This window comes from Sminthopsis crassicaudata, chromosome 1 (genome assembly GCF_048593235.1).
Source record: "Sminthopsis crassicaudata isolate SCR6 chromosome 1, ASM4859323v1, whole genome shotgun sequence".
NCBI lineage: Eukaryota > Metazoa > Chordata > Mammalia > Dasyuromorphia > Dasyuridae > Sminthopsis > Sminthopsis crassicaudata.
In genome coordinates, this window is record NC_133617.1 from 145,240,654 (window position 1) to 145,253,115 (window position 12,462).

Here is a 12,462-nt window from a genome sequence, read left to right on the forward strand (position 1 = left end):
CTCCTTGCTTTACTTTCCACACTAAGACAGAAGTGATTGGTCCACTCATAGCTAACCACACCTATCAAAATTGGGGCAGTTATGGGTCATGAAATAGATGTTACATACCGGAGATCAAATAATCCCTGGGTAGTGTGTTAGAATGTGGCATGAGTAGTAGAGTGGTCTAATGGAAAGAGCCTGAAACTAGAAGCCAGGGCACCTGTGTGTTCTAGTGCCAACTCTGCTATTAGTCAATAAGCTGTGTGACCTTCAGCAATTAGTAAACTTCTCTATGATTCAGTTTTCCTCATCACTTAAGGCAGGGATAAAAATATTTGCCCTATCAATTTCAGCAGGTTAATGGGATAATCAAATTTTAAAAATACATGAGAGACATTTGCAAAGTAAAAGTTCATTAGTGTTCCTTAATAGTTCTCCACTTAATACCTCTAGCAGTATGCATATAAGCAAGCACAGTCATAAAATCTGACCTGATCATGTCATTCCATTACTTAAAAATCTTCAATAGCTCCCTATTAATTTTAGGATAAGATAAAAAAAAAAATTCAGTCTTACATTCAAAGACATTCACACTCTGGCTCCCATCTACCTTTACAGTCTTATTTCTTATTATAAGCATTTTCTACTATAGTCAAAGTGGTTTGCTAAATATTTCATGAATGGGAAATCTCACTTCCATCTCTTTTGAAGAATTGATAACTAAAAAAGAAGAGAAAAAACTATTTTATGTGTATTTGTCTACATGTTTTGGGTCCCTCTGGTTTTTAATTTTTTTCTGTGTCATGGAGCCTTTTGGCTGTCTAGAGAAGCCTTAGGACAACTATAATGTTTTAAAATGCATAAACTATACCATATGACAAAGAAAAAAACTATAATAAAATACAATTCAAATATTTAAAAATTAAATTCATGTACACCATGTTAAGAACACCTTGATTTAATTAATGTAAGCCTCTTAAGAGAGAGAGATAGATTTGGGTATCTGACATTGTTGTCATTGTTGTTCAATTGTGTCCCTCTGTCCATAACTCCATTTGGAGTTTTCTTGACAAAAATATTGGAATGACTTACTATTTCAGTCTCCAGCTCAGAAACTGAGGCAAAGTTAAGTGACACAGTTAACAAGTGTCTGAGGCCAGATTTGAATTTAGGTGTTCCTGACTCTTGGACTAGTGTTTTATCCACTGTGCCACCTAGTTGTTCTATGGCACACAATAGGTGCTTTAAAAGCAATTATTGAATAATTAAAACTAAAGTTGGAACTATATGTATGAAAAAAGAGTCTAGAGGAGATGGACTCTTACCTGAGTTTAAGAACTCCAAAATGGCAGATACTTGTGACCCAAGTGGGAAAAAAGATAATAAAAGACAGAAAAAAAGCAGAGGGCACTAGGCAGTAAGCCTGTCTATATATTGCTGAAAACTATTATATTTTTCTCCTATAACAGACACCAGATCTTCACCAGGAAATATTTGCATCAAGGACAGACCTCGTCTCCTTTGGCCCTTTGGTCAATACTCAGACCACATTTAATTCTCAAATATTCCCAAATGCCTAAAATAAGATATAAGTCTTTTCTTAAGTACCATTTTCAATACAGAGTACTTATGTTAATATTAAGCTGCCTTGTTTTGCATTTTCCAGATTGACCGTTTAAAATTAATGAGCCTTATGCTGCACTCAGGCTTTTTCTCTATAAAGTACACACAAGAATTGTTTTTCTCCCATCCAGATAGGTATTGTAGGCTTTCATCAACTCATCATCAAATAGCATTTATTAAGCTCCCACATGTACATGGCAAATAACAGTGCCATGAGCTAAAAAGGTTGAGGAAAGGACAAGTTCATTTGACAGCTGCTCTTGAAGGAGATGGAGTGTTTGGAATGGCAGATATTTTTAGAGGTTCATTGGCTGATACATTTAGAAGTTAGAAGGGATCTTATTGGCCATTTAGCCTTATCCCCTTATTTTACAGATAAGGAAAACAGTGTCCCAGAGAGATAAAGGAACTTTTATGCAGTTAACAATCCAATCATCATAACTGGGATTACAGTCCAGGTTTACTGACTCCCAGTGCTCATTCTCTTACATAAAGGGTTCTTAATCTTCATTTTACTTGCCATGGACCTCTTCTAAGAATAATATTTTAGATGCACATAAAAATTACATCAGATTACAAAGGAAAATAATTAGATTAAAATATAGTTATCAAAATAGTTTAAAAACAAATTCAAGGGCCTGAGAATAAAAATTCCTTCCCTGAACCAGAAGAGCTTTATACACAGTAACAGCAACATTGAACAATGATCAACTATGAAAGATTTAGCTCTTCTCAGCATTACAGTGATCTAAGACAATTCCAAAGGGCTCATGATGAAAACTGCTGTCTGCATCCAGAGAAAGCACTGATTAGCTCTGAATGCAAATCAAGCACACTATTTTTAACTATCTTCATTCTTCATTTTTTTCCTTTTGGTCTGTTTCTTCTTTCACAACATGACTAATAGTAATATGTTTTACATGATTGTGTGTGTGTGTGTGTGTATATGTGTGTGTGTGTGTGTAATCTTTATCAAATTGCTTACCATTTTAAGGAAGAGGGAGGAAAAAATGTTGAACTCAAATTTTTAAATGAATTTTTAAAATTGTCTTTATATGTAATTAGAAAAAATACTCTTAAAATAATAAATAACTAAACAAAATCACTTCTTTCTTCTCGTTCCCACCCCCACCAGCCCTACAATTCATTTTGGTTCCGTAGCTCCACTAGAAGCAGATTGGTTCAGAGGAATTTCTGGCAAACTTGCGTATCAGATATGGATTCAGATATAACCTCAGGTTACCAGTAGATGAAATATGGCATAGTGAAAAGAGAACTAGCCTTGGACCCACAAAAGTCTTGTTTCAAATTATACCTCTAACAGTTACTAGCTGTGTGACTTTGGGAAAGTTACTTAACCTAAATCATGGTCTTCTCACATACAGAATGGAGATAATACCTCTAGTCCTTATCACATATGGCTTCTGATTCCAAAGCCATGATTCTTTCCCTTTATACCAAGTTTCCTTCAAATGCTATGCCACTAGAACCTCAAAATAACCCAATGAGGTAGATAGAGGAGATACCATGGCTTCTATTGTAAAGGCATGTGATAAAGGAGGAGTGGAAATCACAGTATAATTTCTCCTGGAAATCTTTCAAGATTCACCCCAGAGTTAACTCATAATGGAAAAATAAACTTGTCCCAACAAGTCATAAAGGGAGATGGTCTAAACATTCTTCCTTCTCTAGAACTGAATTTGTAGCTTTGCCAAAAAAAAAAAAAGTTTAGACATTCTGTATTTAAGAAAGAAAGAAAAACATCATTAGATTTCATATAATCACTAGTGCTGAATTAGTGGACAAGGGTATTTTGAATAAAAGGTTTATGAAATAAATCAACAGTAAAAGCCAGATTTGGGAGGAGAAAAAAGAGGGCTTACCAAAGTATAAGAACTAAATAGCACCCAATTATAGATAAACGTTATCACTCAAATGTAAATAGGACCAGCAATGCTTTGGCTAGTGGCACTCTAACTTCAAAACATTCTAATCCATTAAAGCAGGGCATTCAATAGGATATACTTGTTATTTTCTTGTAGATTTGAGTCCCAGTTCTGTTCTAACCTAGTTGTATAACCTTAGGCAAGCTACTTAATTTCTCTGATCCAAATGGATTCTATGTAAAATGGAACTAACAATGTGCACTTGACATAGATCACAAGGTTGTTGGGGGGGAGGGGAGGAGGAGAGAAGGGAGAAAAGAAAAGGGATGATATTAAAAAATATATACTTCATAAACCATAAAGGGCAATACAGATGCAAGGCATTATTGCATAATTATTCTAGTAATAATATAATTGAATATAATTACATAGTAATATTAAGGCCACACAAAGTTATCTTCTGTACTAAAAGAAGATGAACTAGAAGGGAGAATGAACAGAATGTTTATCTCACTTAGCAGAAAAAAATTTGAAAATTTTGACTAAAAATAATTATTTTTAAAATAAGTAATATGTATATATTATAAATATGCATAATACAAATATAAAATATACATATATAATATAAAGGGACAATCATTGGCTCTAGCCATGGACAACTGGAGACTCTGCTTTCTCAAACTGGTTTTATGTGGACAATCCACCTCTTATTTAGTCTATTGATCTAGTATAGTCTTGAAAATAGTTGTCCCACTCTCATCAGGATGTGCCCAGTATAGTATTTACCATTCCTCCCAAAAAAAACCCAGAATGTTAATATTAAAATAAATTATATGTACATAGCAACTGAAAGTTTACTAAGCACAAGAACCTTATCTATGAGGTAGACAGTATTATTCTCTGTTTTAGCAGATAAGAAAACTGAAGTTATGTAGGTTAAGTGACCTTACCCATACAACTAGTAAGAAACTACAGAAAAACCTGAAAATACTCATTTTCTCATTCCAAATTCTCCGCTGTATAGTCTCATGTGAGCTGCCATATTTTTAGGACTTAAAAAAAAAAGGCAGAATTAACAACATTGTGATTTCAGGCCCTGAAATGCCAAGCTGGATGTAAGTAGGGACTCCCCAAAAGTTTCTGCCTGAGCTTAATCATTTCTGGTGCCATCACAATAAAACTGGTTGCTAAGCATTTCTAGCCCCACTAGCAAGAAGCCCTGCAACCTTGGAGATTTCTCCTGAAAGCCAGGGCAGACATTCAGCCCAGCAACATGAATTTTGAGATACCACTCCTCAATACCTCCTCAATTCAGCAAAGAAAGAAGCATGATTGCAATTAAGCAGACAAGCATATACACAAGCACCCTTCTTACTCAGATGATGTAAGGAATTACTGATTAGGAAGTAATGTTATCACTTTGTTCCAAAGTTAAGTAGTGGGATTTTGAATATTGACTATATCCTCCTCAGACTGCCTCTCAATCCAGAGAATTCAACCACCTTCTGCAATATGATTTTTCTGATATAAATGATACAGATAAACTCCAAGCAATCCTATGATCTTAGAACCAAGGAATTCAAGACTTGAAAGAGATTCTGCATCCCTAGTCAAAGTCAAGCCCTGGTCCAAAACATCATCACTGAAAAAATTCAAATTCTGAAACTATAAAATTCTAACATTAGTACATGGAAATGACAACAGAATGATGTTCAAGAAGCATATAATCAAATGGTCAACAAGAATTTAGTTAAGTGCCACACAAATTTTAGGTATTGAGGATAAAAAGCAAACAAGAAATAACCCCTTCCCTTAAGATAAAATCGAACAATTGTTGGCTCAGCAATTATAGATCCTAAATCCTAATCCTAACCCTAACACTGTGTAGGAAGTAAAGTAGATGGTCTCTCAATTAGCTGAGTCATCTGTCCTCTGCATCCCTAGGTCCATGATCCTAAAATCATATATAGCAGCTCCTTAAGAGCAGAGACTGCCTTCTTTTTATGTTTGTATCTCTAGCATCTAGTTCAGTACTTTGGTATGGAGGGTCCATAATAAATGCTTATTAACTCATTCATCTTACAAGCATTGCCTAGGGAAAGTACATTATAGTGCATATACATGGTGGGGTGCACAAGACATTAGGGAAGGTGCACAAGTGTTTATTCTCTCTGTCTCTCTCACCATCTCTCTCTCTTCTTGATCTCTCTCTCTCTCTCTCTCTCTCTCTCTCTCTCTCTCTCTCTCTCTCTCTCTCTCTCTCTCTCTCTCTCTCTCTCTTTTCCTTTTCCCTTCTCTTTTCTTTTATATCCCTCTTTCTTCCCTTCCTCCTTATCTCTCTCCTTCTATGTCTGTCTACACACACACACACACACACACACAGGATTAAGGCAGGAGAGGAGTCCATCAACTTTGTCTTTCTGTTCAAAAACCAGAAACCAAAAAGTTTAGCACAGAGTAATCATGACCCTGATCACTCCAAAAGGCAAGAAAAAAGATGTTCTCCCACCCAGACCCCACGCACCAGTCATCAAATGGACATCAGCCATCCCCTCAAAAACCTACCCCTGATGGATTGTAATTCAGTTGTCTGACTCCCAGAAAGCAGAAAAGTAAGGCTACCAAGCAGTGCTGCATCAACTCTGTAGAAACGAATCAGCCCTGTACATGATCAAGATAGTGTAAGGTAGAAGGAAGGAATCACATTTTTTAATCAAGGTCAGGACATGAGCACTGGTGCCAAACTTAAATTAAGATAAAGAGAAGGCGCCACCCAAGATCATGTTTTGACTTGACTTACTAGCTGAACACCAGTGACATCAGGATTGACCTAGATGGGTTCTGGATCACTATCAATTTGTGGATAACTTCTCCAATATTTTAGATTGTATTGAATAGGCCTTAGATCACAAAGACCTCTGGCTTCCTCCTTTTCTCTCTTCCTGAATTCCTTGGTTCTTTTCACCCAAAGTCTACTGGTGTCCAGATGGGCAGGTAAAAAGAGAAGTTTATATTATTTAATTTCAGCATTTGTTAGGAATGCTAGGAAAGGGACAAGTGGCTATTGTGGTTCAGTTATGTCCAACTCTTCAAGATCCCATATGGAGTTTTCATAGCAAAGATCCTGGAGTGCTTTGCCATTTCCTTCTCCTTAAGGAGAAATGAGGCAAATAGCTGTTAAGTGACTTGATATCTCTGTGACATCAGGGAGATGATACTATGACATATCATGAATTGTATTTAAGTGAAATAGGACTGTGCAAAATCACCAGCCTCTCTTTCTCTTTCAGATATGGTTCAGGACAACTGGAAATGGCCCTGGATGTAGTGGGAGACCTAAACCTTTTTAGGTTAAGGTCTTTAACAGATCTCTGGCTAAGTGAGGCAAAGACCATTCAGTGATTAAATCTAGATAAGAAATGAACACACATATGTATTTGTATATGCCCATACGTGTGTGTGTGTGTGTGTGTGTGTGTGTGTGTGTATCTGGGAACTAAAGATGCCCCAAGATTTCTGGCCCAACAGAGACAATTGCTATTTGCATTCACTCTGAACCACTCATGACCCAAACAGCAACTAAATAAGCTTGTTAGCTTATTTATTATAAAATAATAAATTTTATTATTAATAAATAAATCAAAATCAAAGAGAACCGTAGTGATTTGGGTTTAATGATAGAATAGGTATAGGAGATAAAAAGCAACTAGTATTATTGAGCAAAGTGAAATTTCAATATTTTCTGGGAATTTTACTTAAATAATACTTATTATTATTGTATTTTAACCAAGCAGTGTTGCTTAAACCACTAAACTGTGCCTGAGGTCCTGTTTGAATTCAGGGCTTTCTAAATCCAGGCCAGGAACTCTATCCTCTCCTCTGGCCTGATCTATTGCAAGAGTTGGTCTCCTTTTCTCAATTTTTCCCCATTCCAATACAACCTTAACTCAAAACTAATCTTCTAAAGATCGGGTCTGACCAGGTTATCTCCCCACCTCATCTCCAAATTCAATTAACTCCAATAGCTCACTATCACTTCCAGGATCAAATGTAAAACCCTGTGGCATTTCAAGCCTTTCCTTACCCAGACCTTTATTCCCTTACCAGTCTTCTTACACCATGCTCTCCCCAAATACTCTGAGATCAGTATCCTTGCTGTTCTTCACACAAGATATTCCATCTCCTGAATCCAGGTATTTTCATTGCCTGTCTTTCATGCCTGGAATGCTTTCTTTTTTTGTCTTCTCACTTCCATGGCTTCTCTCAAGTCCATCTAAAAGCCTGCTTTCTACAAGAAGGTTTTCCCAATTCTCTCTAAAATCAGTTCCTTCCCTCTATTGATATTTCTAGTTATCCTGTATATAATTAGTTGGTGGCTGTCTACATGTTGAATTCCAAATTAAATTATGAGCTCCTTAAGAGCAGGGATCCTTTTGTGCCTTTCTTTGAACCCAGAGCTTAAAACCTATGCTAAGATTAATAAATGCTTGCTGACTGAGAGTTGACTCAAGGGTTGAATTATATGTCACTGTTTAAATCCCATCAAAATATAAAGAGATCACAATACAGAAAAAGAATTGCAGCTGTCAGGAATTGAGGCTTCTTTCCAAGTCGTTTATTCATCCCTCTTTGCTTTTTGTCTTTTTTTCTCCCCCACAAAAAAAGTGTGTATGTGTGTGTGTGTGTGTGTGTGTACACATAAAAGACATATAATGGGGTCACATATTAATTCCCCACCCTATGGCCTAGCAGAAAGAAAATGCTTGGGCCTCTTCCATAAAAGAGCACAGTCTACATGTTTATATGGATCTGTGCTCCCCCAGGGAAGATGGGGACAGGCCATGGGGTAAAACCGGCCTTGCTGCCTTATGTGAATTCTTTACCAATTATCTGAGGGTTGTAGCATGCAGGGCAACCCAGCTGCTGCCAATCCCCAGAGCCAAGGACCTATTCAACACCAAATGCAAACCATCAAAAATTCTTTCTTGAGAAGAGCACAGCTGGGGAACATGGTCCTTTCTTATTATGAAGCCCTCAATGAGGTACAGATGCTCCGAGCAGTGGAGGGGTGAGTTTGAGAAAATACCTGGGAAATTTAAAATGATAATGTGCTGCCTCTCCCTCCCAAACATTCAGGTAGCACTGGCTGCCACTTCCTGAGTCCCCTTTCCCTTTTCCACCCCCACATCCTTCAGTTACCATTTCAGCCATTGAGGGTGGGGAAGAAAAGGAGATTTTTAGTTTCAGAGATAGAAAGCAAAAACTAGGGGAAGACTCTGAGTCAAGAACAACATGGTAGCTTCCCACTCACCCCAAAATATCTTCCCCCATAAAAATTCCTGAATTTTCTTCTTAGTATTGTCACTGCCTGAAATTCTGTCTATTTAAGATTAATTTGAATTAATGAGTAATATGTTTTTAAAATTGAGATACAACTGCCAAGGTAAAGAAGCAATCAATCAATACAATCATTTAGCATATTTATCAATCATGTAGTGTATGTATGATAGGCAATCTGTAAGCAAAGACAAAAGGAAAAAGTTTCCCCAAGAAGCTGACATTTTATCAGAAGAAAACGAAATGTACAGAGAAAAAGATACAGAAAATAAATACAAAATAAATGTGATGTACTCAGTGAGGAGAACACTAGTGTCTGGGAGGGAAAACAGGAAAGGCCTATATATAAGGAGCTGTTTGAGTGCAGTCTTGAAGGAAACAAGGGATTCTAAGATGTGGAAGTGATGAAGGAGTACATTCCAGGCACTAGGGCTTATCAGTACAAAATCACAAAGCTAGGAGATTAAATGTATATGAAGGGTAGCATAATGGCCAGTTTGAATCAGAGTGTATAATGGAGGCTCATGCATAATAAGACTGGAAAGGGAGGTTGGCTCCAGACTGTGAATGCTTTAAATGTCTTACAGAGTTTACATTTTATTATTAGGAATATTATTTGGAATATGGATTGGAAAAGGAAAAGCCTGGAGACCATTCTCTGGAGTGTCAATAAGGAGGCTATTATAATAATTTCAGTAAGAAATGATAGGGGTCTGCACAAGAATGGTGCTCAATAAGAGGAGAGAAGGGGACAGATTAAAGTGATGTGCAGATGGTATTAACAAGACTTCATAATATATTGTGGGATAAGAAAGAGTGGGAGTTGAGGATGACTTCAGGTTGCTGATCTGTATTACTGGAAGAATAGCAATGCTCCCAGTAGCAATAAGGAGGTTCAGAAGAGGGATGGGGAAAATAACGAGCTCTGTTGTTGACATGTTGAGTTTGAGGTGCCTATAGGACAATCAGTCATACAAAGATCATGCAAGAATCAGTCACTGTCAAACTAGCACAAATCTCTCCTAACATCTAGCTGCACCAAAGAAGTTTTGATTAGAGATTAGGAGACAGGAGATAAATAATTTTAGAGCTTGGAGCACTTTGAGGGGAGATTGGAGGGAAGAGAGGGAGATTTGAATGGATGCCAAAATGCAAAACCTGATGTTCTTTTCAGGTCCTGAATTCTGCAGAACATGAGTTCAAATCTGGCCTCAGGCATTTAACACTTCCAAGCTGTGTGACCCTGGGCAACTCATAACCCCAATTGCCTCAGCAAAAACAAAAAAACAAAACAAAAAAAAAACAAAAAAAACTCTTTTTTTTTTTAATTTTTTATTTTATTTTATAATTATAACATTTTTTTGACAGTACATATGCATGGGTAATTTTTTACAACATTATCCCTTGCACTTACTTCTATTCAGATTTTTTTCCCTTCCTCCCCCAACCCCCTCCCCCAGATGGCAAGCAGTCTTATATATGTTAAATATATTACAGTATAATTTAGATACAATATATGTGTGTAGAACCGAATTTTTTGTTGCACAGGAAGAATTGGATTCAGAAGGTAAAAATAACAGTTTACATTCATTTCCCAGTGTTCCTTTTCTGGATGTAGCTGGTTCTGTCCATCATTAATCAATTGGAATTGGATTAGCTCTTCTCTATGTTGAAGAAATCCACTTCCATCAGCATACATCCTCGTACAGTATCATTGTTGAAGTGTATAATGATCTTCTGGTTCTGCTCGTTTCACTCAGCATCAGTTGATGTAAGTCTCTCCAAGCCTCTCTGTATTTCTCCTGTTGGTCATTTCTTATAGAACAATAATATTCCATAACATTCATATACCATAGTTTACCCAACCATTCTCCAATTGATGGACATCCATTCATCTTCCAGCTTCTAGCCACTATGAAAAGGGCTGCCACAAACATTTTGGCACATACAGGACCCTTTCCTTTCTCTAGTAGTTCCTTGGGGTATAAGCCCAGTAGTAGTATGCCTGGGTCAAAGGGTATGCACATTTTGATAACTGTAACGTGCTCTCCTGGCATTTACAATTACTAGTCTGTCCTAGACCCACCAGAGTACCTTTGACCACTGTCCTTTGCAGTGTGAGCTCTACCCGGCTCGCCTCCTCTGAGGCCTTCTAAGGTCTCTGGCCACAATCTCTTGAATCTATAGCTTAGTGAATGAGATAAGGTGAGATCTCTCAAGACAGTTGTGAAAATCGAGTAAGGCTTCATCTACTTCAGAATTCTAGTAGGCCTGAAGGACTTTGAAGTTCAAGTAAAGGACATTGCCTTCCCCTCCTATGCTATCTCCCTATTTCATCCAAATATGGGCAACTATGTACTTATTGGTCAAGTTCAATTTCATGGGTAGATCTCGCGTTTAGAATGTAAGACTCTCAGCCAATGAGGATGAGGGTCAGTGGTGGGAGGGGGCGTTTTGCGTTAGGGATTAAAGGTGCTGTCCTGCCCACAGGAGGCGCTTCCTCTCTTCGATGTCTACTCGAAGAGTGGGACGCCCTTCTCGCGAGAATGTACAATAAACTTTGCTTTTCTCTAGAGCTCTCTCCAGCTTTTTTATTAAATGGTGACCCTTCACCATTTCCGTACCACACAGTTTGGGGGCTAGTCCGGATCCTTTACTCGGTGAGTAAGTGAACTCCTGGGTGCTAGTGGGATGGCGCCCTGCCTTGATTTAGGCAGCCCGCCAGCTTCCAGGGGCTTCTCCTTGCTCCCTGACGTAGAGTGGACCCGAAGTGGAGAAACTCAGAGAAAAGCAACGGAAACTCCGCGGTGAAAATCCCAACCGGTTGGTGGAGGACAGATCAGTCAAGTAATTTGTTGCGCAGCAACCCAGAGGTAAGCGTCCTGTGAAGCCCCTTGAGTCTAGTTATAGGTTCTGGAGGGGGCTGTAGACGGTAGACAGGAAGAGAGCTAGGCCTTCCTGGGTGACTGAGTTAACTGGTGACAGTTAGCGTGTTTGGGCGTTTAGGAGTCTGTTAAACTCCTTCCAAATTCAATGGGTGTGGCCTAGTCCCAGCCAGCCCTCGCGGAGAGAAATGAGAAAAATATCAGAAAATACCGGTAGATATTCCCTTGGGAGATAAATTAAATAATTGGAACAAACTGCCAAAATATGAGGAAAAATAAAAAGCAAGAAAAAGCGGATAAGGTATTGTTGTTTTGTTGCAGACTGGTGGTGCCAAAAGGATTAAATGGTACCTGAAAGGAAGGACCTGAGAGGATTTAATTCCATTAGCCCTTCCAGGGGCCTTTGGGCCGGGAGGAGAACTAGGTCTTTTGAAGCAGGGGTCGTTTCAGCTGACCAGAAATAGCTGTTAGTAGATCCCATTTGGGATCAGAAACCCTGTACATGGGGAAGTATGTGGGATTGAGCGAGTGAAGATGGTGGCTTCCTTCCTCTTCCTCCCACGAGTCCTGACTGCAGCAGGGCCACGTGGGCCGGGGGGGGGGGGAAAGAAACCGCTATTTGGTGAAGTTCATTGTTTTAAATCTGATAGCAAAGTAGTTTTATATTATTGGGAATTTAAAGCTGTGATTGGGATTTTTAGTTAAAACATAGGTTTTTAAAACAAAATGCTGGTAACTTACTTAGGGGA

General features: G+C 38.2%; 1 protein-coding gene across 5 annotated transcripts in view; it reads right to left on the reverse strand.

Moving 5' to 3' along the window:
• The window catches only part of CPQ (carboxypeptidase Q), a 651,739-nt gene that overhangs the window by 570,800 nt on the left and 68,477 nt on the right, over positions 1–12,462 (reverse strand). Inside the window, exon 1 of one of the 5 annotated variants that reach the window (XM_074268930.1) lies at positions 4,442–4,609. The exons of the other annotated variants lie outside the window; for them this stretch is intronic. The gene's annotated coding sequence lies outside the window, so the exon portion shown is untranslated. Of the gene's footprint in view, positions 1–4,441; positions 4,610–12,462 lie in introns of those variants that run through there. 5 annotated transcript variants of the gene reach the window in all.